Source organism: Ambystoma mexicanum, chromosome 3q (assembly GCF_040938575.1).
Source record: "Ambystoma mexicanum isolate Mex_15411 chromosome 3q, UKY_AmexF1_1, whole genome shotgun sequence".
NCBI lineage: Eukaryota > Metazoa > Chordata > Amphibia > Caudata > Ambystomatidae > Ambystoma > Ambystoma mexicanum.
This window is the reverse complement of record NC_090926.1, coordinates 987,739,523-987,746,752: the sequence shown is the minus strand read 5'-3', so window position 1 is coordinate 987,746,752 and position 7,230 is coordinate 987,739,523. Positions and strand designations below refer to the sequence as shown.

The window sequence follows — 7,230 nt, the reverse complement described above, 5'->3', positions numbered from 1 at the left end:
AATCTGCACTTTATACTGGTCACAATACTCACTCTAAAAAAAGATGTCTGTAAATTCCAAAACATATATACCAATTTGGAGAGGTTTCGACACAAGGTCTATGTGTGTGACTGTGTGTGAAATGCTCTCAGCACTTTCTATGCCTGTTCGTTCTGCTGTCAATGTTGCTCATGGTGTACCATATCCGCGGGTAGCAAGATTGCACCGCTGCTGCCCATTCTGTTTCCTGTGCTGGCCGCTTGGAGCGCTGCTCTTGCGTTATGCCTGTTATGCGCCTGCGGAAGCTTGATGAGCACCTGAGCATACCGCACTGCAGCCCACTCTGTGTCCTATCAGTGTGGGAATATCTAGCACCGATGCAGCCTCTGCTGTACTGCCTGTGTGCAGGGTACGTACGGATGGTCGTGCCTGATGTTCATTCGAATTCTCTCTGATATGCTCATTTCTGAGTGTGCCTCAGTGTAAGAGAAACCCTACCAAAAAAATCTGGATTGAAAGTGGATTGCTACTGGATTTTCCCAAACATTTAAATCCTCTTTAAATCCTATTTAACTCCAGAAACTCCCATTGTACTGAGAGGATTGCTTTTGGCTTCTTTTTGGCTTCATGCACCCTGAAATATGTTAATTAGCAATCCTCAGTGGAATGCAATCCCAAAACAATCCAAGCAATCCAATCCACTAAAAATCCAAAAACAATCCAATCCCCAAACAATCCACTAAAAATCCAAAAACAATCCAATCCCCAAACAATCCACTAAAAATCCAAAAACAATCCAATCCCCAAACAATCCACTAAAAATCCAAAAACAATCCAATCCCCAAACAATCCACTAAAAATCCAAAAACAATCCAATCCCCAAACAATCCACTAAAAATCCAAAAAGAATCCAATCCCCAAACAATCCAGCAAAAATCCCAAAACAATGCAATCCCCAAACAATCCTATAAAAATCCTAAAGCAGTGCCATCCCTAAATAAATACAAAAGCAACGGATTACATCTGGCTTCCTTTTGGCTAAATGTACCCTCGTAGAGATCCAAAAGCAATGCAATGCAATCCCCAAATAAACCTTTTGAAATCCAAAAGCAATTAATGTAGTCACCAAATAATACTTTACAAATCAAAACAACAAAGCAATCCCAAAAATATTCTTTAACAATATAGGCATTGTTTCGGTTTATGAGCTGGAAATAAATTTAGGAGTTTTAACAAAAATAATGTTTACTATAATCCTGAAAAGAAATGCTTAAAAACACATTTGGTGCACCTTGTTGAATTGGGCTTTAAAAGCGTCACTGTGGCTTAATTGCTGCCCATTTCAGAGAGTTGCATTTTGAATTGCCTTTAGAACAATAGTGATGACTAATTAGGTCACAGTCATTTAGGTAAAATGGCCATGAAAGTCAAGACCATGTAATGGCATATAAACTATATTTAAAAAGAAGCGACACGTTTTTTTTTCCCCGACTATATTTATTAAAAAGAGGCAGAGGTTCAATCGGACACTGTGTACATAGCACAAAAACACAACTGTAGCAATCCCAAACACGAGTGCTTCACAATTTAAAAATAAAGGGTGAGAGGGGACCCAGAACCAGTCAGGTTCGGTCCAGCCCAGGGAGCAAGGGTGATAGGGAACACGGAACCAGTCCAGGGGTGTCACACGAGTATACAGGCCCAGCCTAGGGAGCAAGCGAGTCCGGTGGGGACCAGCCCAGGGAGCAAGGTTGAGAGGGGAAAGAGAACTAGTCCAGGGAGTCACACTAGTATCCAGGACGAGGCAAAAGAGCAAGGGAATGTGGAACTACACTTGTGTAGAAAAGACGAGGTTTGGCTCCTTCTTCATCCGGTAGTTCCCAATTTTGTGTTGGAGGGCTTTTCTGCACTCGGATGCAGAGAGTACTGGAAAGCCCATTTCCCTGGCTTTAACATGGATACATTCTGAAACGCAAAAAAGATTTGTGTAAAAAGTTTGAAAAGAGCAAGCAAAGTACTTTTTGGTTGACACATGGCTGTGAGAAATAAAGCATAGGCAATTTTCACTGTACACCCTCTAATGTGCTTTCGTAATTCGAATTACTACATTTCTCAAAGCTGTAAATCTGGTTGAAACCATGGCAATTCCTTAGAATTTAATATAGATTAGTGTCACTTCCCCAGGAAGTGGCTCTCCGTTTATCTTCTTTCCATAATTGGTATATTGTGAAGAAATTACCAATCTCGTGTTTCCCCCATGGACAGTGCATTGGTAAAGGAGCCATACAAGCAAAACAAATACACAGGGTTTGAAATTGAGCGGAGCTGGGGGCTATTTAGCCCTGTTTGTAGCCTTGAAGAGCCTGGTTAGCTTTACACCATGCTTACCAGGAGCTAAATTTGGCTCCCGGGCCAACTGATGCCGATATTATATACCTATGGGAATTTAACTATGTGCGTGCTTGCTTTTGTAACAATCTAAAAAAATAACATAGGACACCACTATGACATTTGAAGCTTAACGGGTCATAAGTAATGGACAAAGCAATATGTTTGCATGTGGGCATATAATGAGTGATGGACAATAACCGGTTAATACATGAGCCACAGTATTTGAGCTACCTTTTCCCACCCTCTGACACAGTCGTCTAGAAGCCCTATGGCTTCATAGGAATGTTGGGGAGGAGGGTTTGAGATTGGGGTGGAGACACAGAAGCCTACAACCGATAGTATTTGGATAGAGAAAAAGCATTTATTTATTTCATAAGGGCACAAACCAACTTTTGGTTAACTCCAATGGCACTTACCTCTGATGCAGTTGATGGACCAGGGTTGGGATTTGTATCGGGAAAACTTTTTCTGTGGCTCCTGTCCGCCTCCTCTATATCCACTGAACGGCCAGTTCCAAGCAGTGCTCAACTGCTACCTGCTGACAGGAATCCACTGTGTCCCAGTATGCTGAAATAATAGCACAAATATTAATATTACCCATTTTAATACAGTACGCATTCTAATGACAATTACCAAGACCCGGAACCAGCGCAGGGAGCCAGATGGGTACCCAGACACAGCCCAGCAAGTAAGGAAGTTTGTTAGGAACCCACCCATGGAAGTGTCTCGGGCAGGTGCCAGTCTTACCTGAACTTCTGAAATGGTGAACACCTAGGCACACAAAGCCAGTAGGCGTTTGGTTATTTGCCGAAATATTGACTGCCCATGGTCATTTTAATCCCTATGGCCATTTACACCCAGATCCTGCCCCTCCCAAAATACCTCCTTATGGGAACTTTGAGCTCACTTTAATCAAGCCTTATCAGACTTTGCGCTTAAAGTGCCTGCGCTTAAAGTGCCTGCCTGTGATTTTCAAAGCAGTATTCTAAGAGTTAATTACTTAATTGGAGTTGTAAACCCACTACTGCTGTGATAAAAAAAATGTCTTAACCAGGTCTGCCTTCAGCCACAAAGCAGTTCAACGAAGCAACTGAACAAGTCTGGAAGTGTTAAGATGAAAAAAGTAGGATATACCCTAAAGTATGGGTGCATAACTTAAGGCCCGCGGGCCAGTTGCGGCCAGCCATGCCGTTTTGTCCGGCCCGCCAGCAACAAAGACTTTCCTAATGGAGGGCGGCCGGCAAGCAGCATCGGCCCCCTCCATTAGGAAAGTCTTTGTTGTCTTCCGAGCGTGTGTGTTTGTTGGATCTTTGTGCTGCTTGTATGTTGAGATCCGGGGGTGGGGTGTGTGTCGCGTCTGCCTGAACGTGTTTGTGTGCAAGTTCAGTGTATGTTGAGATGCGGGGTTGGGGTGTGTGTCGGGTCTGACTGAATGCGTTTGTGTGCAAGTGCAGTGTGTGTCGAGATGCGGAGGGGGTGTGTGTGTCGGGTCTGACTGAATGTGTTTGTGTGCAAGTTCAGTGTATGTTGAGATGCAGCGGTGGAGTGTGTGTCGGGTCTGCCTGAATGTGTTTGTGTGCAAGTGCAGTGTGTGTTGAGATGCGGAGGGGGAGTGTGTGTCGCGACTGCCTGAATGTGCTTGCGAGTTTGTATGGTGAGTTGGGGGTCTGTATGCTTGTGAGTTTGTGTGCTGAGTTGGGGGTGGGAGTTCGGGTCTGTATGGGTGCATAGTGTATTGGTGTATGCTTGTGGGTTTGTGTGCTGAGTTGGGGGGTGGGGGGGTTCGAGTCTGTATGGGTGCATAGTGTATTGGTGTATGCTTGTGAGTTTGTGTGCCGAGTTGGGGGGTGGGGAGTTCGGGTCTGTATGGGTGCATAGTGTATTGGTGTATGCTTGTGAGTTTGTGTGCCGAGTTGGGTGTGGGGGGGTTTGGGTCTGTATGAGTATGTATGCATGGTGCATGCTTGGTGGCATGGGGCATAGTGTTTGGTTGAGGGGTGGGTGTCATGCGGCATAGTGTTTGGTTGGGGGTGGGGGGGCCATGGGGCATAGTGTTTGGTTGAGGGGTGGGGGAGCCATGGGGCATAGTGTTTGGTTGAGCGCCATGGGGCATAGTGTTTGGTTGAGGGGTGGGGCCAAGCCTCCCGCCACGCCTGCTGCGCCTACCACCCCGCCCACATTTACTTTTCAGCCCACTATAGCCATCATGTAAGGTACTTTTGGCCAACTGTCAAAATCAGTTGTGCACCCCTGCCCTAAAGAATAACCATTTTACTCAAATGTATGTTGCTTTATAACTACTTCTGCTGTTCAAATACAACATTGTGCTTTTGTCAGGCTGATCCAACAAACTGAGCCAGGATAATAATAATAATAATTTAGCATTTATATAGTGCTACGAACCCTCAGGTATCCGAGTGCTGCTTATTATTACCCACGGTGTGTGGTGCTCATTTATCGACCTCGGAAGGATAAAAGGCTGAGTTTGGGGCTGCCGGGATTCGAACCTGCGTCAGCAGGCTCTGCACAGATGTCAAAGCGACTGCGGTTTGATCAATCATCTCCACCAGCTTTTCAGAGGTGCTGGGCATTCAGTGGAATGGACCTGGTCGTGAAATGGCACCATCAATGTGCAACCGCATTCATGTGCCATCGTTCAGGCCATTTGCCAAAAAAAATTGCAAAGACGAAAGCAAACCAGCCATTGCTAAGTGCTGAAGACAGACATGTTTACATTCCAGTGGTTGCGAATGTGCATGTTCCATGCCACAGGGGGGGGTCTTGCAACAGCCGATTAAGGAAAGCAGAAGGCAATATTTCTAAGGCATCTGGCAAGGGAGAGGCAGCCATGAATGTAGAGCATCAACAGGGAAGGGAAAGATGATTCAAGGGGAGATGGACCACCACGGCGCCTGCCCATTTTGCCCCATTTATCTATGGGGGCGCACTCCCAACACCCACAATTACTTAATTTTCCCCTACCCCAAACCCCATAACAAAAATGCAGCAAAAAAACCTGGCAAAACGGCCTTTCACCAAATGCAGTGAAACAGCTGTGACCAACTACACCCAGATGATGGCACACGATGTAGAGCTAATGTGTACTGTGTGAAACGCCTCAGGTTATCCTTGTGGCTATCTTTCCAAACCACCCCCCCCCCACTTATTGTCCCATTCAAGTGCAGGCTCCCAAGTTAGACCTGGGGAAAAAGGGGCTACATATGCACGAACTTTCTTAATCTGTATGAATTTCTTAGAGGACAGCCAAATGCGGGTAAATTGAAAGGGATGTGGTCGTTTTGAACACAGTCGTGGCCTCAGTGAGCTTTCAAAATGCACAGTTGGGTCAACATATTCATTAAATTAGCCCCCCCCCCATCGAACCCCACAGATGCTGCTCTAACTGCACAGCTTCCAAAGTAGGATTTACGACTGTAGGCTCCTTTTCTTTGAGGTGCCACCCATGCGTCATGTCCTATACATTGGCCCCTCCCGAAAACTCAGCTGGTTTTGTGATAAAGTGCAGTTGTGCCAGTAAATCAATTGCAGTAGGTCTAGGCGCGCCCACTGCACCCCTTGCCTCCCACACTGCCTATGATACACATACACCCAATCCCAGCTCCGAGTACAATTGCAGCTGCATGGTACGTTGATGTGTTTTGGACTGAAACTCCCAAAAGCCATAGCTGGCATATATGACGCTGGATCATTGAAGTCGTATGAAAACAATGGAGCACAATGTTGCAGACACGTGTGTATATTATATGTTCTCCTGTAAAGCTCTAGCCTGCTTGAATATCACTTGTAAAGCAGGTTAGAGCTGCGCCGTGTGAAAGTAATGAAATGTGCCAGCAGCCTGTTATCCAGGGAAGGAAAACATCCCGGTGTCCTGCAGATAAACGCACTGTGCCGGCCTTTAGCAGGAGAACATATGATATACACCAAGGGTCTGCAACAGTGCTCCCTGCTTGGAGGCTCACGGAGAAATGGCGTCGCTGGTCCAAGGAGGCGGATGGGGGCGCTGGACGTGGGGAGCGCGCACTACAAAGGCAGAGTCTGCCTCATAAATCAACACAACCTGTGTGGCTCCCGAGAGACACACTCCTCACTATGCAAAAGGCTCACTCTGAAATAAAGCCTAAAACGTGTACATCAGCTCCTTACCCAATGATTCTGGCTTTGTTTATCGATCCCAGCAGCATGATCCACGCTCGAATCTCGTCCGCCATTGCTCAGCTGGTGTCCAGTGTTCCCAGGTGGAAGGAAAAAACGCGCTGCATCGCCGTACGAAAAAAGCCCAAAACAAGCTGACCCACCCAAATTAACCGAAAAAAGCAAGCGCACATGTAAACGCCATGAGTGGGTTTCAAAAGTAAGAAACAGCACAATTCAGAAACATAGAGAAAACACACATATACTAAGTTAAAATAAAAAGTAGTGTTAGTGGCTTGTTTTTACTGAGAAAGAAGTCAGTAAAAAAATCCCCAAAACTCCTGCAGCCCAAGACAAACAAATCGTTGCTTGGAAAAAATCCCCCAAATCCAAAATAAATGGAAAAAAAATCTGAAGCTTGAAAACTTTTAAATAAAGACACAATTCTCTCAGGTGTCACTTTGAACATTTCTCAAAACTGCCATTTTCTAATTTCTGAGCATTTCTCAAAACTCTGCCATTTCTGACTTACAAAAGTGTCTTTATGCTTTCAGTAAATCAGAAAAGTGGTACAGCCATCTGGGAAATGTGCAGCTTACATAGGAAAGACTTGCACAATAGATGTTAACGATACCTCACAGCACCGTATTTTAACTCCTTTTCGCGCTCTGCAAGGAGAATCCCCAGGCAGTGCCTGTCCTGCACTCC

The 7,230-nt window shown here is 45.4% G+C and overlaps 1 long non-coding RNA gene across 1 annotated transcript; it reads right to left on the bottom strand.

Annotated features, from left to right (window-relative positions):
- Positions 1 to 1,455: 1,455 nt before the first annotated feature.
- Positions 1,456 to 6,685, bottom strand: LOC138583148 (uncharacterized). Its single transcript, XR_011305169.1, has 3 exons — positions 6,535 to 6,685; positions 2,787 to 2,937; positions 1,456 to 1,944 (listed from the first exon to the last, which is right to left on the bottom strand). It is a non-coding gene; the product is annotated as an uncharacterized lncRNA (long non-coding RNA).
- Between the last annotated feature and the right edge of the window lie 545 nt (positions 6,686 to 7,230).